The sequence below is a fragment of the Sebastes fasciatus genome, chromosome 16, assembly GCF_043250625.1.
Source record: "Sebastes fasciatus isolate fSebFas1 chromosome 16, fSebFas1.pri, whole genome shotgun sequence".
Lineage (NCBI taxonomy): Eukaryota > Metazoa > Chordata > Actinopteri > Perciformes > Sebastidae > Sebastes > Sebastes fasciatus.
In genome coordinates this window covers 12,520,811-12,545,264 of record NC_133810.1, presented here as the reverse complement: position 1 = coordinate 12,545,264, position 24,454 = coordinate 12,520,811, and the positions used below count along the sequence as shown (strand labels likewise).

At 39.8% G+C, this 24,454-nt stretch overlaps 1 protein-coding gene across 1 annotated transcript in view; it reads left to right on the top strand.

The window, feature by feature from the left end:
• The first annotated feature begins 614 nt into the window (after positions 1-614).
• The window catches only part of yipf5 (Yip1 domain family, member 5), a 217,235-nt gene continuing 193,395 nt past the window's right edge, over positions 615-24,454 (top strand). The window contains exons 1-3 of the mRNA XM_074611379.1: positions 615-762; positions 15,918-15,987; positions 17,459-17,520. The gene's annotated coding sequence lies outside the window, so the exon portion shown is untranslated. The remainder of the gene's footprint in view (positions 763-15,917; positions 15,988-17,458; positions 17,521-24,454) is intronic.

Genomic DNA, 24,454 nt, shown 5'->3' with positions numbered 1-24,454 from the left:
AAGAATAAAGTCATAATATTACGAGAATAAAGTCATAACTTTACGAGAAACAAAGTCGTAATATTACAAGAATAAAGTCATAACTTTACGAGAATAAAGTCGTAATATTATGAGAATAAAGTCATAACTTTACGAGATTTCTTTTTTTAATATTACGAGAATAAAATCATATCTCGTAAAATTATTACTTTATAATATTGACTTTATTCTCATAATACTACGACTTTTTTTCTCATGAACTTTTGACTTTTCTCTAGTTATATTATGACTTTATTCTCGAAATCTCAGATTTATTTATTTGTACTCAATGTGGCCCTAATACTCTGTCGTACCATAGACCTACAACAATGATAAATAAAAATGAAAATGTAAACAATAAACACTTATTCATTTCCATTTTTAAAGATTCACAGGGAGCCACTGGAGAGGAGCTAAAGAGACACATGTGGCTAGAGATGCAGGTTGCTTCGAGACCCCTGGGTTAGGCTACTGCGCATTATTGTATAGTGAAAAAAAGGTCTACCTTAATCAGTGATTTATGCCCCGCCCACCCAGCACGTTACGTCACACAAATCAAACACACCCAACAGGTGCGTTATGTGAGGCCTTTGTGAGGAAGAGAGGCTGAGTGGACTGGTTCTACTGGCACAGAGAAGCTGGTTACATTAATGCTTTGAGACTGAACGAGCAGAGAAGTTGAACCTGCAGCAGACTGAGGAGGATTTCGCGGTGCTCCAGGCTCACAGAAGACGTTCAGACAAGGTGAGTAACGTTACAACAAGCTAACTGTGTAGCATACCTGTAGACTCTTCAATGGAGGACATAAACGTACTGTAGAGACTGAATGTGCGTGTGAGTGTGCACCGGCACGTTATGTAAACACGGCGCAGCTCTGTTTGTGCTTTAATGTTTACACATGTACACATGTGTAAACAAAAAATAAAAAAAGCACATAAACACGTGTTTATGTGCTTTTTTTATTTTTTACAACCACCGCTAGATGGCGCTGCGATGCGACGCCACTTTTAATTGAAAACGCTAATGAGTCTGTGGTCATGGTCAAATCAGAGGATAGTTTGTTTTAGGTGAATAAACTTCCTGCTATGCACACTTACAGCCCTCATTTAAATCATTATGTCCTTAAAAGTTGTAAAATTCACTAATAGCTGAATCCAGAGTTATTTTCCTCGACATAATGCACAGCGCATCACACCTGGACTGCAGGTATGACTTTATTCTCATACCATTACGACTTTTTTTCTTGTAAAATGATCACTTTATTCTCGTAACATTACGACTTTTTTCTCGTAATATCATGACTTTATTCTCTTAATATTACAACTTTCTTTCTTTTAAAGTTATCACTTTATTCTCGTAACATTACGACTTTTTTTCTCGTTAAGTTATGACTTTATTCTCGTTACATTACGACTTTATTCTCGTAATATTACGACTTTTTTCTCGTAATATCATGACTTTATTCTCTTAATATTACAACTTTCTTTCTTTTAAAATTATCACTTTATTCTCGTAACATTACGACTTTTTTTCTCGTTAAGTTATGACTTTATTCTCGTTACATTACGACTTTATTCTCGTAATATTACGACTTCATTCTCATAATATTACGACTTTATTCTCGTAATATTACGACTTCATTCTCATAATATTACGACTTTATTCTCGTAATATTACAACTTTTTTCTCGTAATATTATGACTTTATTCTGGAAATCTCAGATGTTTTTTCCCTCAATGTGGCCCTAATACTCCGTAGTACATTTGCACTTTGGCCCTCACTGCATTTGACTTATACTATATTAGACTATAAACATCACAATGCATCACAATGCTCAAATGTTTTGCAGCTCCAGACAGATTTTTTATTTATTTTTTGGCCAAAAATGGCTCTTTTGATAGTAAAGGTTGCTGACCCCTGTGCTAGCTGTATGCGGCTGTAATAATGGATATATTGGCCGTAATTCATCACTTTTATGATCTTATAATACACGGCTGTTTGCTACAAGCCTGTATAAACAACTGGCTATCGTCCAGTAGCTAGTAGGGCTAGTAGCATGACATAAACAGAATTTAATGTAGTTGCGGGCTATTTACTAACACGCAGGGCAAAAGCACAGGGCACAACCTCTTATAAATCCATGGTCTGTGGTCTAGTGTACAACTATTTGGGAGGTCCTTGACATGAAAAGGTTTAAGATTGCTCTAAGATTTCTGTAACTTAACAATGCTTCTTGACCTGTTGCGGTGTCCTTGTGATCTATTGTTGGTCATGTTTGTTTCATTGAGTTATTCTGATTAATTCTAGTAAGGCTACTCTGAAGAAGGCGGCTGTATTATTGGCAATCAGTTGTATTTAAGGGCTGCTAAATGCCATCTTGAAGGAATTTATGGTTTGTTTGTTTGTGGTGTGATGTACATACATTGATATGTTACTTTGTTGTATAAATGTGTACTTTACTTCAGTAGATCCAACGTTATCATCATATATTCTTTTCTTTACTCTCTCTCTAACCCTTTCCCTTTTTAAAAATGTAACCAGTACATTTGACCTACTTTTTACTTTTATCTAAGTACATTTTTACCAAAGTAATTTACTTGTATTTAAGTACATTTTCTTTAAAGTAACAGTACTTTCACTTGAGTACAATATTTTAGTACTCCTTCCAACCCTGTTTATCACAGTGTGCTGGGTCTAGTCTATATGGAAACACCCAGAATAGGCCGCTAAAAGCATTCTTAGTCTGGGGTCTCAAAGAGACACTAAAACTGTGACGAATCTTTCAAATTACATCCCTGGATTCCACCTCTGAGTTTTGTAGAGACTTCTAATGAATCTATCCATTCCCAGTCTGCACACCTGCTCATGCTGAGAGAGGTAGAGGAGAGAGAGAGAGAGAGAGAGAGAGATTCAAGAAGTTAAAGAACAAATTAAAGTCTCCCCATTGCTTTTCAAGCACACTCAAAGATAGCTCCTTTTACTGCCTCCCAATTCCCATTCTGGAGGCTTGACTGGCATTCTGTGTTCATGTGCATGACGGGAGAATACAAATCCTATACTACCACGAGACACAGAGAGTGTAATCAGGTTGAAATTTATGGAGATAATTCAGGAACTATTGGTTCACCAAAGTGATGTCTGAACTGTGCACAGGGTAAAGCTATGTAGTAGCGTACATTTGACTGGCAGAAAAAGATACAGACATGTCTGTGTTCATGTGCATGACGGGAGAATACAAATCCTATACTACCACGAGACACAGAGAATGTAATTAGGTTGAAATATATGGAGATAATTCAGGAACTATTGGTTTACCACAGTGATGTCTGAACTGTGCACACTGTAAAGTTATGTAGTAGTGTACAAAGATACAGACATGTTTTAGACATGGGTCATTTATGGATGCAGTAACAAACAACTTTTGTTGTTTTGTTTGGATGACTTGTCTAACTTTAGTATCCTCAAGTGTAGTATGTTGTAGTATGACAATAGTTCAACGCTCCTAGGAAGGCCAAGATAAATGGACTAAAAGCAAAACAATGACAGCACCAGTTCTCACCAGGATTGTTAGGTTTTTACTGAAAACAAATGTATGCAATCACAATATTTTGAGAGATGCAATAATCACATAAACTGTATACAGTCTGGTTTTAAGATTGACCGTGCTGCACGTCTGTGTGGAATAAAAAATAGTAAAAACAGTGTTACCTAACATACTTTGTGAGGGTAATTGAGGTAATCTGCATATTTTTCTCAACTAAATCTTTCTCAAGTGAATTTTCATTGCCACCACCATTTACATTATGCTACACTGTTGTTGCAGCTCACCACTAAAAGGATTTTTAAAATTCTAAATGGAAAATCAAATCCATAAACTCCAAAAATGTATCAACTGAATGCATGAAGCAGTTTCCTCAAGGCTGCTGCTCAGAACATCAACATATTCTTATATTAGTATTTGCATATGTTACCAACTAATTTCACAGCCATTATTTGATTTAAAAACAATTCTAGACACTGCATGTTTTATGGTGCAGGCGCAAAGAGGGGAAAAAGATCAACTAGAACATGCAGTGTGTCCTGAATCCAAAGGGCAAGTTAAATCATTTAAGTTTAAAAAAGGACAGAGAGCAAAATGTCTCCCCCCTAAGCAAACACAGGCCAATGTAATCACAATCTCAAACAGAACTTAACTCATCCTGCAGCAAATGCAAAAAAAAGATTCATCACACACTGAATATCAGTCAAAAATGGGTGTGTAAGCAAAATCGATCTCCAAACTAAAACGCCTCCCAAATGGATGGTGGAATTTAGAAACTTGCAAGCCAAAGTTTATCCACCAGGAAAATGGAATTAATTTCTCTCTCAGTATGTAAACAATGTTATGTGTGAAAATAGTGTAACTGTACTGGAATGCATAGTGTTGTTTCTCTATATTTTGTAGGGCTGTCACGAATACAATTTTCCAAAGTGAGGAATATTCGAAGGTATTTGAAGCTTCGGGAAAGCGTTGCTGCCGCACTACTGTACACACATGCGCCTCTAAACATAACAAACAGCGATATCTGTCTTAGAATAACTAAAAATAATTAATGTTGAATATGAATAATGAATAATGTTACGGGATTATTCCTTATTTTATGGGCTATTTTGGGATTAGGGTTATATATATATATATATATATATATATAAAACATAAGACAAAAACGAAGCCTTCAAATAGTTTTTGAAGCATTCGGGTCAGCCCTAATATTTGTACCAATTATAATTCAGACATCATTAATTCCTCTTGACTCCTGTGCTGATAATGACTTGTAGATTGAAATCTTGTAAAACGGCTGCGTTATCTCTGCCTTAAAGAAATTAAATATGGCGTTCTCTCGCATATTTGTTGTTCTTTCAGAGAATCATATCAGAGAGTAGGAAGACTATTCATCCCATAAATGGTTCTACACTTCTATTTGGCGCGATAGGCACTTCTCCTGAAGGTGCTCCTCAGGGAATCTAAACAGCAGTGTATGATTCAGCGGGGAGCGCAAAAACCCACACGGGGGCCATACAGACCAGAACCCAAAAGACACATAACACCGAGATATGGCATATTGCACAAGATATGCTAGCTGCGTGTGGTAATAAGTGCTGGAGGAGATGCAGTGTTGGAGGGAGAAATCAGTGTGCAGCAGGTATCAGCAAAGCGTTACCAGCAGAGCTGAGCGCAGATTATAAAGCATGGCTTCAATGAATGTGATTGGTGTTTTGTATGTCAGCTGATGCTCATCAGCTGGAGTCGTGCGTGACTACAGTGCAGACTTACCGCGTTGCTTCATTGGTAATCATCTCAGTAGCTCCCTCACTGAGCTGACTTTATGTTTGTTTTATTAACTCTCTGCTGATTATATGAGCTCCCACCACCATCTGTCTCGCACAATGTAAATATGAAGGATGTTATTCCTTAGCTGATCTGAAGGATGACTGATGAATATATATATTTGTTCTCCTTTGTCTTTCACCTCCGGTATATATTTCTGTCTGTTTGGTATTTTTGCTGCTTATAGTTGTTAGGGCTGCCCCCTCTTATTCAATAAGTCAACTTAGTCAACTAAGATTTCTTTAGTCAATGAGTCATTTTATATGCTTTTTTTAATGTTTTATTTCCAAGAAACTTATGAGCACATCTCTGGTAAACACAAGATTTAAAGTGATGCTTTTGTGTGATTCTTTGCGGAGAAACTCACTTTTACAGATCTGTCGATTAAATCAACGAATCGTTTAGTCGACAAAGAGTTGGTCGAGGACACCCCTAGTAGTTAGTTATCTTTTATCTACTTCTTACTGTCTATTCCGCAATTTCCTTTCTTCCAGCGTTGACTGCAATTTGTCTTTCCTTTACAGCACACATTTGTGCCCTCAAGATACATTTTATAATAATGAATAATTAACAATTTGTGCTTAATCTTAACCTGTTTGATTAAATATAACTAAATGCAAAGAATACAAACTGTTGCCAACCCTGAACAAATCTTTTTCCTGCAAAGTTGTTGCTTTAGCTACGTTAAAACTACAGTATTTTACCATCTCTGTTGCACCTTGTTGTGTACAGACATGAATCTGGCTTGTTCACATATTTAACTCTTTATTGTTTTGTTCTATGAATCACAATTTGGCACATATTGCCCTTTCCAGGATGAAAACTACAAATCATCGTACATATCATGGTTTATACGATCAGTTATTCCGAGAAATTGAATTGCCTTTTTTTAGGGATGTCACGATAACAGATACTTTGGTACCAAGTCGGTGCCAAAATTCTGAAAACGTGACGGTACTCGTTCTTCTACATTATGGCAGGTACTGTAGGTACCGTCAGGGCTCGAGACTAACGGTGTCCCGTCGTCATGGGGACTATAGAAAATGTGTTTGGGATGCAGTAAGCTCACTATCGATGCCACCCTATTTTATTCCCTGATAATGCTACATTATGAACAACAAATCAGTGTTGAAATCGACAAGACGAGCGCTAGTTAACGTTACCTGGTAGCAGCCAGTAAGCAGCGCAGTCCTGCACGGAGCTAACAGCTAATGTTAACGGGAGGTTCCATTGATTTACATTACGATGCGTTCAGGCTCTATGTAATTGGGCCAAGGTAAATTCTAACGTCATCATGATGTGTAGATGTAGTTTTTGGCGAGAAACTTGAATAGATACAGTTGTTTGAAGGAGATGTTTTAGAGAGGGAATTATGATGGTAATGAAGGAGTGCATGTTGAAGTACATGGGATTTATTGTTTTAACTTTTGTATTTTACCGTGATACTGGATTGGTATCGAGAATCGTGGAAGTTCACCGGTATTGACTACAAAATGTCTGGTATTGCGACATCCCTAGTCTTGTCTTCTACTCTACTCACGACTTGTCCTTTTCTTACAAACCTGTAGGGTGAGAGTGACTGAAGTGCACACACTGCTGTTTCCTGCACAGCCTCCACTCTGCATGTGTTGCATTTTACGCTCCTTACAATGTATTTGCAATTGTTACGGTTAGAAATGTGTAGCACACCAAAAATGAAATCCATTTTGGCTTTCTGCTGTGAAGAGAGATGCAACCCGTGGCTCCTTCCTGGGCGGAAAAGCCACTACTCAAAATAAGTTTATATGCATAACATAGAGGTTGCTGTAGTTCAAAATAGAACATTTTATCCTTGCAGATATGGTAATGCATCCACCGTAACCATGACCAGCCCACTTTAAGAATTGAATCAAATCAATAGCAAAGTGTATGGATATAAAATAGTGGCCCTCTTAAATCTATTTATATAATCATAATGTACTGTTTGTGCTCAAATGTAAGAGCTTTAAATGGATGTACACATCCGTCTTTAACTGAGGGCAACTCAGGATTGCAGAAAAAGTTATTCCACATGCAGCTTTCTTGACAAAATGTCATTCTAATAGTAACGATTTATGCAGCAACACTAGCACCGTAATAGCTTCTTGGACCCCCGTGCTGCATGGAGAGTATCTCTGACCTCTAACAAACGGACACAATAGGCTGAAGAGCCTGTTCCCTCCTTCGTTAATCAAGCCACTTCATAGAAACAGCAGGCCGAGAGGGTCAGTGTAAATGAGGGCTCCGTTTTACAATCAATTTAATGTGGCACGAGCGATATTAAAGATGGAGATGATGACAGATCAGACAAAGACAATTGTTAGGTCATTTATTTTTATGATCCTATTCTATCCTATTCTATCCTGTCCTATCCAATCCTAGAAATATATGTTAGTTTAGAAATCTGATGCCCTGTATGACAGATGTTGTCTGTTTGCCCACAGTATTTTCAAGGACTCCAGACTAAGTTTTTCCACCAGGAGCAATAGGGCTGCACGATTATGGCCAAAATGATATTCGTGATTATTTTGATAAATATTGAGATCACGATTATCACAATTATTCATTGATATCAGAGACAAAATATTTGTATTGCACTTTCACATTTAAAACAACAGAGCACTGCTTAAAAATTTACCAAAACTTTTCTACCCAAAATGAAATCAACGGAGCACTGCTTACACTTTCACGACGTGCTACACTCCTGCTAATTAACAAATGTTTGCATCAAAATAAGACGGCTTCACAGCTCCCCAAAAGTGAAGCCCCCTGGTGGCTGGCTGTTAGTTCAGGGAGAGCTTGATTTGACATGAACCAGAGTTCTACGTGAGTGGAACACGCATTTTATACGTCAATATCGCAGGTGATCATGTTCATTAAATTGTGGGAAGCAAAAATCATGATGGCGATTAATATTTGATTAATTGTGTGGAGCCTTAAGGAGCACTGGTGCTTCCTACTGAAAATTTTAGCAGCACCAGCACCAAATATAAAATTAATAGTAATATAATATAAATGATTTTAAGTGAAATAGTGTTTATTTTTAAACATAGACACACCGGATAGTAAATTGTGTGATTGAGTCTTATGGGCTACTACAGGTACTATAGTCTTAACTGACTTCAAAACTGATATTAATGAATTTATATTCAGACATCTTGCTCTCAAGTCTGTATGGGTCTTACTGTCTCTCCTCTGCCGCGCTGCGTGACTGAGTGCTGAGCGGACTAGGGCTGCACGAGTCAACCAGACTCATCATGAGCACAAAACCTGCTACAGGAGCCATATCCATCATTACAGATAAAAGGATGTCTGTCATCGATCAATCATGATGTCCTTTCGCCAGAAATGAGTGCGTTCCATAGAACGTAATACTGTGTTTGTCTCTCTCGCTCCCTCTCCCTGTCTTTCTCTCTCTCTCTCTGGTGCGTGCTGTCCAGAGACTATACGCAATTACAACTATCCAAACCGATGACAATTGTTTTGGGATTGCTTGTGACAGCCGTAGTGTCCACCCTCAGTTGCAATCGCAAAAACAATCAGCGCACAGTTGATAAATCAGAATTACTTATAAGGTACTCAGTGAATGCAATCAGTGCCACCGTAAGCCCCAGTGTTGGTGTGAACGAGACACAAACACACACTCGCTCCCTCTTGGTGTTATCTTATCATATGTGAAATTGTCACATGATGTACAATGATGATTTAAAAAAAAAAAAAAAAAAAATGCAAGTTGCACTGGTGCTCCTAGTTATAACATTTAGGAGCACTGTCTCTAGAGATGACAAAATGCGACTAAAGCTGGGCATACATTGTAAGATTTTAGAAAAGTTGTTGTGTAATTCCTACTGCTACTGTACGAGTAGATCGTTTGCGATGTAAAGCCACAGCTCACGATTTATGTGCTCACACTGTACGGTCCAATCGTCTGCCACGACCTGAGTGCTAACACTGTACATGTAAAATAGAAAATAAAAAGTGTCCCGTTGGCCCCTGAGGGCCGTTCTGGCTGCTGACAGTTGTCAATAAATATTTGTAGGAAAGCGCCGAGGCAGGTAAATGTTCTGTTCAGGTCTGTATGGGTCACAATGCTAACAAGGCAGAAACATGCTGCATTTGATCATCTGGGCCATCCTGTCTGCTGAAATGTCTAAAAAATAGAGGCGCAGGTGGCTAGGAAGACGTGGACAGTATGACTTTTAAATTTTTCAGAATTGTAGGTAAGCTAGCTACGTTTTTCTATATCTATTGTACATTGTTATCTTGATAGCTACTCTCTGATTACTGTAAGAAAAGTAGAAATAAAGGCACTGACATTGAAGAAGCTGAAATTCGGTCCGACTCTAAAATGAGTCGTGCGGCTCAAAATGTGTGCCAGAAACGGGCTAAAATCGTACGGTGTATGCCCATTTTAAGTGGTCGCAGTCTGGAGCCCTGTAAATCACTTTGACTGTTGTCCCTTTCCAATTAAAAATTTGCTGTAAAACAATTCCCTAATCGTAGCCACATGTCTAACTGCGAGGCAGTGAGTCAACCAGCATCGGTTGCCACCGGCTGCCACGCAGTAATCACCATAATCCCACCACACCAGCCACGGCAGCCCCAGCCAAGCTGCTCACAAGGTGCTCATCTTTGAAGAGCTGGAGTCCAGTCAGCAAAGGAGATGGGGGTGAGGCATCAATTTACACTCTGTTGGGCTGCTCTCCAACCTATCTTGGATTGAGTCAGACCGGTGGAAACGGAGAGAGAGATGCTGTGATGGCGGAGGCAGCTGCAGCAGTAGATTACATTATGAGAGAGAGGCTGATTGATACCGAAGGATGGTTCATTTGGATGACAATGGCAGTTATAAGAATAGTTTTGAGAGCTGTGGGCACAAGTGTGTGGTGTGAAAGAGTGTGTGGGTCTGTGTTATTCCGGATGTGATCATTTCACACCTTTGGGACTATTGAAATTGTTTGTCCTGTGTTTTTTACAACAGCTTTCTTATTGCTCATAAACATGTTTTTATAACCTTTTAATATCATGTCACCTCCTTGATGCTTTTATGTAGGAACTTAAGGAAGAGCAGGGCAAAAGCCACTATACATTTATTTTTTTTATAACATTGTTTCTCTCCCCTGGTATATTTTTTTTAACACTAAGCAATATTGTTAAATGTGCACTCGCATTTTATTAGGTGCCTATGGAGTGCTCCATGGATGACGTATTTTTGGCGGCCAACCAGGAAGTTAGAATCGCCATGGGTTCCCTCGACAAAAAGCCAATGGGATTTTTCCATTGGGTTTTGGATTATTGCAGAAAACAAGCTCTGTGGCAAAGAAACGTTTATGATACTTGCATGTTTTGTTCTGTAAAGTAATCTCCACAAATGAACATCACTTCGATGATTTTTGAAGTGTGAATGTAATCGCCAGAAGTAAAAAGCTAACGCTTTAAATGAACTACACAACGGTCGCATGAGCGCGAGTATACACAATGAGGCTGGAAAGGCGGACGAGTCGGCGTGATGATGTTTAGTAGTCTCATTTAGCCACTTTATATCGTAGAACAAAACATTAAAATCTCTTCAGCTTGTGTTAACCATAGACCTCATTTCAGGCATCTAACTAAAAACCCATCGACTTCCAGACGAGGGAACCGGAAGTGCTAAAATGCAAACTCATTTCCAGGTTTTAGGACTCATTCCTGTAGCGCTCTATGACGTTGGCGATCTAGTAACTTCCCCATTCAAGCTGGTATCCATTTTGACGAGCCTGTGATGTGCTCCATCAGTTCCAGCAGCTGTTGGCAAGCAAATATTTAACCCCACCTGCAGTTTTGTTTGTTGACAGTCTGGTGTGTTGTGTTTAAAACTAATCATCTTTGACTGCGAACAATTAGCCTGAGATGGAAAGTCCTCACAGAGGGTTGCTCTGCTAAAGAGCAGCGGCAAACGGATGAAGCGAACGGGGGCTCAATTTCACTTAAATTCCTTCCAGTCTTTAACTTTAGAAAACTAATCTCTGTGTGCCTGCCAGTTCTTTTGATCCCTTGGCCCGCTTCTATCTCTGCTGGCTCCTTTAGTGCCACCTCTCCAAGTGATTTATTTGCTGCTAATTTGTTGGCTTGTTAAAAGCACGTGGAGGCGGCGAGTCCTCTGTCGCCTTCTGGTTCTGCCTCATATACAGAGAAAGCGAAGGGGGGAGATAACTGACAGGAGGCGGCGACCAACTGTGGAAGTTAATTTTCCGATTGCACCTCCTGTGATTTTCGTTGGTACAGCCACCATGGACTGTAGTCCCTGATAACAGATATGTTTGCCTCGGATGACGACGGGAGGCATTAAATATTGACCTTTCGTCTCTTAAAATACACTCAAACTTTGAACGGATGACAGATGTCTTTCTCTCTGTCTCTGTTTGTGTTTGGCTACTCTTAATCTGCTCTACTCTGCATTCTTTCTCTCCTGTCAATTTGCCCAATTGAATTGAAGTGAAGTGAATTTTCAAGCTGTTCCAGGTTGCCAACTTTATAGCCCGCAGGCTGCTTCAGAGGACATCCTTGATAGAATAAAGTGGATTCTAAAGCAGAGGTGACAGTGACTTGTTTACAATGAAGAACCACTAGTTATCCCTGCGACTGCTGACTTCATTATCTGTCTAACAGCTCCTTTGGGAGGTAATGGAATGGGGTGTGAATCATGGTGTGTTTGTGTGTAAGAGAGGAATCTTCTGTCCTCACGAGGACCAAATCATGGATAGGAAGATGGGGACACGAACTTTGATTCCACAAACTTTTTTTGAGTGACGTAAAGAAGATTGCTCCGGTGAGTCCAGTATGTATGGCTTGTGCCCGGTGCTCAGGTATAGTCCCAAACCTTTTCTGTCAGGCACCCCTTTTGCAGATAAAAAATAGTTTTGTCTCCCCTTCATCTCCACAAATACACCCATCTAAACAAATACATCGACCCTTTACTGTGACCTCCTTCAGTGAATAAATTTGCAATATTTTCTTAAATTAATACAAAGCTGAACCTTAAAGTAAACATTTTAGTGGAAATAATGTGACTTTAATGGCACTAAGAGTAATATCACAGCATGCTGCACATTTTTCTTTGGAATCGCTCTTAACGTCTTAAGTAGTAGTTCACATCCACATTGAATATTTAACAGTTTTTTTCTGACGTGGCTTTTCACAGTCACCTCTTCTGAAGTAAAGACCACCAGAAGAAATTCCTCAAAATGTTGTCCCTATTTTCAATTTGCGCTTAAATAAAACCTCAGTGAAAATGTCGAAAATGGGGAAAAAACTCAAAATATCACTGAAGAGACAGACGAAACATCAAATCTGTGTGGAGCGATGACACGATGTAACTTCCTCAAACTAATACATGAAACCATATGCCATATGTCATATTTCCATCACATTTTCTACATGTTTTTTCACAATTTGATGTTTGATGACACTTCCGTAATGTCATTGTGCCCTCTTCCTCTGCGGTGGTTTAACAGCTGGATAATTGGCGCTGTTTATCTTGATGAACCCATTAACAATTATGTATTTGCATAACGGTAGTGGATGTGTTTCATCATTACAGTTTTGTCCTGTAAATATCTGTTTAGTTTTGTTTAGGAGGTTTAAGTTGGGGCATCACAAACGAGAAGACACAGTATGATAATGAAAAAGATCTTTTTTAGATTCTTTAATGGCGGTTGCCTTTTCTTCTGTTGGTTTCAGGTGTGTGTGGGTTTCATCAAGTGTAGCACACTTGGATGGATACAAGCACATGGGAGAAGTTTGCCTTCAGAAATCTCCCTCCTGCCAGAAATCTCTTTAGGTTTAGGAGACAAACCTACTTGGATAGATTTAGAAAAAGATCATGGTTTTCTGGCAGAAGGCCCTGAAGGCAAACTTCTCCCATGTGCTGGATAAACCAGGCCTTAGTTTAGAGTGCCTTAGTTCTGCCAGAAAACCCTTTCTGCCAGATGTCTCATTACGTTTAGGCAACAAACCTACTTGGTTAGGTTTAGGAAAGGATCATGGCAAGCAAACTTCTCCCATGTGCTGGATAAAGCAGGCCTTAGTTTAGAGTGCAGGGACTGTTTCACCGGGTTCTGTAAAGCATAAAGACACACAAGGATAACCACGTCTCTACTCATTAGCAGCACTGGGTCAACTTTGTCAACAGTTACATATGCTCAAGACCTCTAAGACTGCCTTTACCTGTCAGCGTGTGGTGCCTGCATAGTTCATGCATAGTTTCTTTATTAAAAAAGAAAGAAAATGTTTGTGGTGGATACGGGAAACTACATCAACTATAAAGTTGATGCACTTAGTTTCTGCTTAATTGTATGCACATCCTAAAACCTAAAACGGATTTGGTCATCTTTTGCTTTAAGGTTCATCTGGAGTTTTAAGTGTGAAATTGTGCATTATGAAAATGATGCATAGCTCAAGGCCGAGTGTATGATACGATTGGGAAAATGAAGTTGCTAAGTTAGTAATCTGTTTTATATACTTCAAAGAGCAGAGACAGGGAGGGACATAGAGAGAGGGCAAGACAGACATAGAGACCGACAGAGAGAGAGAGAGAGAGAGATGTGGGGATGCAGTGTTTTCAGTGTTGGCGAGGTTAGAAGGGCCTCTCGTCTGAAGATGTGGAGACGCTTTGGGCGCTGTGCTGACTCTGATTTCTCCTTTTTGTAAGTTAACTCCAGCCAGCAGAGAACTCGCAAGGTGAACTGAAGTGACAGCAGGAGAGGCTTGAAAGAGTGAAGGAGTTCGTGTTGATAAAAAGACTGGGGTGAGATTCAACTAGAGGGCCAGCTGGTGACAGACTCTACTATATGTAAAACATTTTCATCATTAGTGCACATATTCAGCTAGCTGGCCGAGCGAGTACATTTTTTCTGCCTTAGCTCCTGTGGAATGGTTACAAATAAGGTGCCAAGTAAGCAAGTGGTATTCTTTGAAATGCAGATATCATGAGACCTCTGCATGTCATGAGACCTACAGTATTTTTATATTTTCTGTGTTTGGGGGAGTGGAATAAAGAGCATATATCAATGTCCTTGAGCTACAGCATACCATCAAAAAGATTTCAGACCAACAAGATTTCAGAAGGAAGAGAAAGTGGAGGCACACTGGAAAATTGCCTTATATTGACCATGTCTATGGCTATCTTTTGCCAACTGTGAAGGGGCAGATCTGAGGACAACCAGAGGGGAAACAACCCAGGTGTGAATACAGAAACATACCTGAAATAGATTCTGAAAAGAAAACACATTTTATTTCTTCCTGCTCTGAGCTGGGATTAATCTTTTACTCGCTCGCTATTCAAAGACGTGAACCGAGAGGCTCGCCGATGCATCACCTCGCAGGCTAAACATCTGACCTGTTGGGTAGCTACAGCCAATGAGAGCGCAAGACATACGTTGAGGGGAAACCTGTTAGTCATCCCAAAAAATGACACTAACAGTTAAATTTAGAGCATTTTATTTTAACAAAAGGATGGAATGTTTTGTTTTATAACTGCATTGAAGCTCTTTCATTGATAACAAAAATAGTGCAACGTTGTGTTGTATGAAATTAATTAATATTCATTAAATTGATAATATTTTCTTATGAATTGTTGACATTTTATTCGTACACCACATGATTAGACACATTTTCTGATGATGCTTAAATCCTAAAACACAGAATTCAGAAAAATTAAAACGGAAATGACGGAATCTGGAAAAAAATAAAATGGATTTCATAGGGCACTACCCTTTACCAACTAAAAGGTAGGAGAGAGAACCGTAAGCCTGGGTGAGAGTGTATAGTGAGCAGTGTCTGGTCCAACTCTGGCTGCGTGTATTTCTTGAACTGACTTTTTGCTGTTAGTAACAACTTTTGTGGGTAGCAGAACTGACAGCAATATTTTATGAGTGCCTGTGACAGGGATGTAGTCTCTATGCCACAGTGCTTGCCAATGGACCTGGATAACTGTATGCATTAATTTGTAGCAAGGTGTGTAATCAGGGAATTGGGCTCAGCGGATTGGATAGTACCGCCACCTCAATCACACCAACTGGCCTCGGAGCAGCTTGCGGCACTGGACTTGATGCAGCTTTAGCAGGGGCCTGCTTGGGGCCGTTTCCACAGTTCAGGCTGATGTTGTTCCCTCTGGGGTACGCACTACAGTTTAACACTGCCAGGCAAATCGGTGTGTCCTGTATTAGATGAAGGCACTGTGCTTTGGTGTGCACATGAAACTCTGCAGTCAACGGCGAAGTCAAGCTGTGGCTCTGTACCCCTTTCGCTGAAATGTGCCTTTTGTGTCCCTTTTTAAGATTGAAGCTCCTAAAAATAGAACTTTTTTGTCAGTGGTGATGAAAGGAGTGTCGTCCATTAGGGAGATGGGACACAGCGCTCCTACATCACGATTGGCATTTTACAACCAATCTCTGTTCCGGAGATAGCAAGAATAGATGGAAGAATATGTTTAACATGTCACAGGCTTAACTTGTGTGTTTTTTTCTTTTTTAAGGGCCGGCTGGAAGGTCATCAGAGTGCGATTTCCGAAAAAAGAAGACGGAGGATTTATTTTCTGTGTAAGTGTGGGTGTTATACATGTTTTTTTGGATGTGAAATTTCCTCATTTCAAGTGATGTAATCTACTCTATATTCCATCAGTAGTGAGAGCCCTTAGGTCCCTGGTTATCACACTGTCATGGGCCCTGAGCAACAGAACGACTCCAATATATGATGCCAGTGCCACCCCTGTGTGTGCCCAGTTCCTCAGAGGAGAGACTGAAATCTCAGAAGAAATGTCTGTCTGCACTTTATGGCTGGATGTGAAATTTATGCCTCAGCGGGTTGTATCTTCTACGATTTAATGACCTCATAAGACCGGAGGATTCCCGTCGTAAGCTTTTTCATGCATAGGGCCTGTTTCTATTTGCTAAAATGACTATTTCTTCTAATTTAAACAAGACTGACTTCGGATTGATTTGCCTTTAACCTACGAATGATGAATACAGGTTTGGTACTGTTCTGTTTGACATAATCCATCATTTGTCCCACAGACCGTTTTCTGTTGCAGTGTTAATTTCATTAATGAAAACTATGAAGAAATATGTTTTTTTCCCATGAGACGATGACAAGATTGGCACCATCATTAAACACTAACGGTGACGATATCAAACATACAATATCATTCACTAAAATGTAGTTTAAAAAATTAAAACTTTACCAAAATCTGTTTATTTTTTTCCTTCCACCTTCTCTTTCCCTCTCACAGTCACTCTCTCTGTCTCAAACACACACATCGCACTGTGGCGGTGGCACTCAGTTCATCTCTGTCCTTGTCTCAAACCTCAGTCCTGACAATTGTGCTACTCTAATGTATAAAGTTGACAGTTTGCAGAAGACTGAAAAAATAGCTGATACAATTAAGAGTGAAAACTTTTTGACAAAAAGTTAACTAAAATGTAATGACTTTTTGGCGACTGAAACTTGAATAAAACCTTTTGAGTTGTTGACTAAAACTAGACTAAAACTATGAAGGATAAAAATGACTAAAATGTGACTAAAACTGATAAGCATTTTTGTCTTAAGACTAAGACTAGGTCTAAAATAGCCAAAATTAAGATGGTTCTGTGGTAAAAATGATGAGATGTGTGTTACAAGCACGACGACACAAATGTCTTACAGGTCTGGACAGTGAAAGGAAGCTAGAAAACGCACCATTCACAGCACTGATAAATTGTTGTGCTGTGAGCGACATTAGTACCACCACAAGGCTGTATTTTTCAGAGCTGTGCTACTAGCGGTTTTCAATTCATTCCATTCTTAAATTTCTTTCTTATTTGGGACCAAATCGAATTGTAAATGCAGCTTAATAAATAAAAGTCCTTTTGATTTCAATGCATTTACCCGTTTCTCTGCATCCGCCGCTCCACATCCTTCTTTCATTTACAACCTTATTTTCAGCAATGAGCATGTTAGCCAGTTTCTGCAGAGACTCTAATTTGCCAGTGAGCCTTGGTTGAACAGATTCCTATTTCCTGTCTCTTCTCTTTAATGCAGGCCTCTCCATGAAGCGAGTGACGGTGCAGAGGATTGGGACATCACTGCGACCGGGAACACAGGTGATTAACGAGCGTTTGTGGAATCGTGCTGAGAATATAGTCGGGGTGTGTTCATGTGTTTGACTATTTGCCGGGAAAGTTTCTACATCCGTGATGTTTGCTTAGGCATTTCTATTACAGTCGACAGCAGTGTTTTCAACACATCCATAAGTCTGAATAAGTGACAGCTGGTTGCAGTGTGAGTAGATGGTATAGTACTTAAATGGAGGAGATTAAGGCAATGGCAACTACTGGCTCTTGAAAGGTACTCGATCAGTGTGCTGTATCCTAATTAAACCCTGAATGAAATCATTGAGGGTATTAATTATGGGTATATTTTCATGAGATAATGAAAAATGGCACTTTATGAAAAAGGAAAGTCTGATCAAAGCTTTTGCAGTGTTTTTTTAGAAATGTGTTTTTCTTGGAACAGAACTATGTTCACATTTAAAGAGACTGAGCTACGCAGCTACGGTAGACTGTCATTATCTGTCACCAGTTTATTCATCTGTCAATCGTTCATCATCGGAAATGTATAAAGTACGTGTGAAAGACAAATACAAAGGGTCCATATATTATAAAATTGAAGTTGGTTTACGATATCGATCCTTACGAATCTGGAGGACCATGACAGTTTGCCACACATTACAGTCACTGATGTGTTTTGGCGTTAGTGAACACCTGTCAGCAGTTAAAAATATGTTAATCTTTGGAAGCTCATGTCCAATTTACAAACGGGTAGGTATGACATTAAGATCTACAAGCCAAATGCCAACAACACAATCATCCGGACAAAGATAAGCTAGCTAATGTTATGTTAACTGAATACTAACAAAACGTTGGCTAACACTGCATATTTAATCTACCGGTATCTTGCAAAATGAAACCCATAATTTCAGCCAACCTCTGTGTCTGACTGTATGCTGTATATACTACAATTCAGCTTTTAAATCGTATTCACTGTGTAGTGTTTTGTGTATCTTTTGACACTTGCAGTAAACAGCCAGCGGGTGGCACCCTCACCCATTATCCTCCAAAAATGGCTTTTTGTCGGTGATGTCACATTCTCATTTAATTTATTATCAGTTATCAAATAACAGCAAAGATCAAGATTGATTGTCATGTTTAATCTTTATTTAAGTAAATTAATCTCAACAGAGATGAGGAGGAAGCGAGTTCATTCAGGAGAGACTCCATTTTTTAATGAACAATAATTTATTACAAGATGCATGATAAGATGAATGGTGTAAAGTCTTTGGTGATTAGACTCCATCGTGACGTAGTATATTAAAGGGGGTAATGATGCCGTAGTGAGATTAGGTATATTCCCTCCCTGGACACTGGTGGTGGTGAAGGGAGTTGCTGAAGATTCAATGAAGGGATGTGGAGCAGGCCTGGGCACTGAATATGATGAAGACCGGAGGTAATGGGGTGGAGGTGGGTTGCGTTGGTTCGTACTGAAATGACAACAGACAAGAGCAGAGAGGAGAACAGTTTTCAAATTTGATAGCAACGATATGATTGGCTCAGGGAGATCGTGACAGAATCTGGTTGGTTAACTAAGAATGAAATGCCCGTATTCAGAGAGAAAGAGACTTACTTCCATCATCAGCTGCGGAAAAAAAACGGTTTAATAATTTTTTTACGGGCAAGTGAGTTGCTAGATTTACTAGAGCGACAGGCAAGTGGGCAATCCCTATTGTTGAGCACTGCCTATTGTCACTGTGAGTCAGGAAATCTCAATCTAAACGTTTCTTCTCTGCGGTCCCTGGAGTTATCCAACTCAATTCGGGCAGCAGAATCCCTGTCTTCAATAAATCCTTGAAGACCTCTTCTAAAAAGTACCTACTCGCTCAATAGACTCTTTGCATTCAACCCTTTTAGAGAGGGATAGATAGAGAAGGATGGAGAGAAACTATTTAGAAGATACTATGTTATCTGCCGCATTTACATTATCAGTTTGTATTCGCCTACTTATTTCGAGAGCATGGGAATGAGAGTGTATTGGAGACCCAGTGTGCCTCAATAATGTAAGAAAGTTAAACTGTCTACTCAGCTGATTGAAGTTTAATGTGCACATTTTTAATGATATTTGGAGTGTCCCTACTCCCTCTAACAATAAAGAATGACCTTAATGCCCGAACACCAGGATGTATATTCTATACGTCCTCTGAGAACGTTTACAGTTATACACTGACGGTTCATGGAGTCTTGGCATGGTGAAACCGCTAGAAAAGGAAAATGTCAAATAAAAATAAAATATTGCTTCACGACTCTATATAGTCCGCTGCGTGCTGCTTGCGTCGGTAAAAAGCAGCACCCTTATAAGTTTGTGTGGAAAGTTCAGGGCACCTTGGTTTTTCAAATCAATTCCTCAACTTTCTATATAAAAGACGGTGTGTTACAGTATATGGCTGCTCTGCACTCTGGAGTCTCATATCTGGGTCTGCGGTCAGCGGACTCCTCTCTCTCTTATTCTGTTAAGTTTCCTGGAGAAGCCACAATCGATCAACTACACATCCTGCCTCACCCCTCCCCGAGTTTTGACCTATACTGCTCAAGTACGCCGGAGACTATACGCTCAACTGCTGCCCGTCTTTGGCACTCCCTCACTCCCAGCTTCCCTCCATCTCTCTTTCTCTCTCTCTCTCTCTTTTCTCCACACAAACTCTTTAATGCATCATTTATTTGTTCCATTACCCAGCAGACAGCAAAGCAGAGCTGCTGGTTATTGTAAGAACAGGCTCCAGATTTCAGCTCGGAGCAGAACGCCGTGTTCTCTAATGCTTGCAAATTCACATCAAGCACAGCAGATTACACGATTAGCTGTAAGATTTACTCAATAACGGGGAATGTTCTGATTGCAGAAGTTGCCTGGATGAATAATTTTACCTGCTGAAAGTCGTGCCGGGGAGCCGGGAAGAATGCAAAGCAATGTCTGATAAACTGACGGCGGCACACGCTGTGACCGATGGTCGCGTTTTGACTGACGCATGCTTGGACAAGCTGAGCTCACATTTATCTTGGACTTTGCATTGGCAGGTGATCCTATAAACATGATGTAAATGTATACATCTACATTCATAAGCATGGAAACTAAAGATGAGTCCTTGCCAAGATTATAGGCACTCTTTGGAAAATGAAAGGGTTGGGCGGATCGTTCTGAAAATATCAATACTACCAATACCTATGTTTTGTTTTTGAAGATCGATTCTAGAAAAAGGGGATCAGTTTCTCTGTTGTACCGTTTGCTTCTCACTGCTGTTGTGATGTCGTGTGCATTCAAACAACGAACGCGACTCATTTCCCCAGACGGAGCAATCGCTACATCCTCAACAGGGTTGGTTAAAGGGAAAGGACAGTTAATTGTTAAACTATCGGTTTATTCATCAGCATTGATATCGATTCTGAGTTAATTTCTTTTAGTGGCTGACCTCATTGTCTTTTTGGTTGTTTGGCATAAGCTTTGCTGTTGATTTACAAGCTGTGAAATATGGATTTCCATGTTTGAGTGTTCTGAGTATTATGGGCAGAATTGATTAACTCTCTGGGGATGGCGGTCCTTCATGTATACCTAATTTTCCGCCACTTCAGCTGAATGAGTGCATAATTAGTTTTTTTCTTAAGACTTGACAGAGACTTGAACCATAAATCAGTTTTAACTTCTTAGCAGCTTCTCTGCAGCTGACGCATTTCTATACAAAAATTATACATTTTTTTTAGTTGTCTTACAGTATTTCCATCGCTATAATGAAAGGCTGGAAAAAGGCAGAATGCTGATATTGCAGATGATGATTTCTCTGTAGCTGCTCTTCATAATGGCACAAAATGATTGGAGGCACTTTTCTGTACAAAAAGCTGCTTAACATTTAAGAATAATCACGACTTACATTAAGAGCAATCTCAAAAGTGGGATGGGATGGAGAATTCTAAATATCTTTCTCGCTCTCCCTCATAATTATAAGTCAGCAGTGCTTTCTTTTTCCCTTTCATATGGGCGTTGCACTTACCCACAGAAACCTGCACCATCTTAAAATGCACCCGAAGATGTTGCCGATGCACACATCCACTAGATCAACAGAGAGAGTGTGTGTGTGTGTGTGAAAGCATTCTCCCATACTCTCAATTACAGTGTTCCTACAAATTAATTCAGCTTCTCACCTCTGAAACGTGAACACAATGTGCAATAACAGACCTAACACCTCTTACGCTCAAGTTGTTTGTCGGTGTTTGCGTACACTTTGGCAATATGTCCTTGCATTCTTGTGCTTTTCCAACATAAACACTCCCTCATTTCCATGCAGGATTTGTATTATATGATATCAATGTGTGTGTTCATGCTTTGGAAGCACAGGGAGAACAAAAAAGAATAACTCGGCTCATCTCTATGACCCTCTAATAGGTTGATCTTTCTTGTAATAAGCCCCGCCATTGTTTACCCAATTAGGGAGAACACTGATTGAAAGTGTCCTGTAATATCGAAGGTTCCATTACGTAGGAGGGGATGGGTCTACATTTAATTGATAAATGATTAATAATAAGACCGGTGTTAAATTATTTAGCTTCCTCTACTTAGTGAGGGAGGATTGCATGCTAGTAATTGTATTATATATCATTCAGACTTGGCTGGGTTGCCGTGCTTTAGACTGCACCTACTTCTTTGGAAACAAAAGGAAATATTTATGCTGTAGATGTGAAAAACAGCCCACACCAAAAAACACAACATTACTTCACCTTTTGGAATTGAAGAAAGTATTAAGAGTCAGGGATGAAGAGAAGGTAAAGAAGTTCAACACAGCAGTTTGATGACAATTATAGGTTATAGATGCAGCCCCACTTTTGTAACAGCCGTTTTCTGAACTTAAATAGGAAATAATATAGAGCCAAATCAAAGCCGTCACTTCAAGTGAGACAACTCTGCTGATTCAAGATTCACGATTTTCATCTCTATTGCAAGAAACTACAAAAAACTTAAAGGAATAGTGTTTAACATTTCTATTTTTTATTAGCAGAAATTGAATATAATCTTCATCACTATGTTTTCTTTAGTGTATAATCACCTGAAACTGAGAATCGTTGTGTGCCATGCTGTTGCGCCATGTTTCTACAGGAGCCCAGAACTGACAAACCAAACTCGAGAGAGAGCCTTTCGCGTTTTTACGTTACCTGAAGGCTTGTGAAACTGCAGTAACGTGAGCTGCAGAGTGCAAAACTGCGGTAGCACTAGCCGCTATCTGACTTTTGTCACTCCTACAGTTGTGTAACTATGGTAAGGATGGCCTCTGAGTAGGGCTGCACAGTTAATCTAAATTCTATTGAAATCGTGATATGGCCTATTGCAATTTCCAAATTGCAGGATGTGGAGGAAATCACAATATTTGTCAAAGGTGTAATGTTTGTCAAAACGCCATTTTAAATTAAATATTGTCGCGCTGCAGACGGTGTTGGAAATTAAATTTTTTGTCCACCTGCCACTGTGGCTGGTGGATTCCAAAATGTACCAGCCGCTTAATAGATTAACATTGTTTTTTTGGCTGGTGAGTGACGCAAATCTAACAACCACCTGCATATTTTACCAGCATTTGGCTGGTGGCTGGTGCAGATTTTCCAACGCTGGCTGCAGAGATGTGCTGGCCTACACATCACATTCGACAGATCGTGCAGCCCTACCTCTGAGCGAGGCGAACGGTGTTACCACGGTTTTGCACTCAGCGCCTCACATTACCGCAATCTTGGAAAGGGTGGAGTGAGCGGACGGGTGCTCAGTTGGTTGCAACCTGCAACCACACCACTAGATGCCGCCAAATCCTACATACTGCACCTTTAATATCTAATCCAACTGACACCTAAATACTAATTCACAAGCAAAGTTTAACACTAAACCTCTAACTGCGCACAAGTTGTCTATTCAAGTTCAAACTTTGATGTATGATGAGTTGCTTCATTGTGATGCCACTACTTGGTATCCAAGAAGAGGCCTTCGAAGTTCTCATCAACTTTCAGCGATGCATAATGAACAAGTGGAAAAGAAGCTCTGAGCCAATCTGAATTTAGACCGTGGTATATTAGATGTGAAGTGTGGAGCAGAGCTGTCAAAGAGCAATCAAAGTAACTTTTATCTGGCACATTACTGCAGTTCGAGCGGTGGACAGTCGGGCTCACACCAGTATGGATGAGGGGAAAGGAGTGGAGGAAAGCGAGGGGAGAGAAATAAAATATGCAGTAGATGGATGTGGTGCAGTGAGAGAGAGCGAGAGGCACATTAGCGCTTGACACAGAGGATGAACAGAATTTCATGGTCTTCTGCTCCAAATGTCATGGTGTTAGAGCTATGTATTTCCCTAAATGTCTTGAAACAATATCGATCATGCTCTCTCACACAATTAAAACATCCTTATTCTTTCGTGAGGAAAAAATTCGCGATCAGAACTTTTAAATGACTCTTTGCCCCAGACATGAGGTCATTTTTTTATTGGCAAAAAATGCTTAGTGTTGTAAATGTGTACTTCTGATACAAGGCGAAAATGTAATTCCTATATCACCCAAACATCTGAATTTGAGTTGTAGAGAAAGAAAGACTTTGTGCGAGACGCTTTTCGGTCCAAAAAAGGAGAAAGACCAGTTGAATTAGCCTTTAGTGTAAAATCAAATGTGTGCAGTTATGATAATTGCACAGATATTTGTTACATCTGGCTGTCTGAATTGCTGTTTACGCTGCGTTGTCCTGCGTGTGGTTTCAGTGGGGGCTCGGCTGCTACGTGCCAGCACTGTAAATGATTAGCCTCGATCTAGACGGTTCATTAAAGAACACCTAAAGTGAAAGTCTCAGTTGCCCATTCCTCAGCGAGGGGTAATTTGCAGGAGATGAGTCTACCATTCTCCATGTCAGCAGGAAGCTAATTGTTGTTTGTTTGCTTTTTTTTTTTTTTTTTTTCAGGGGGATGTGAATACTTCC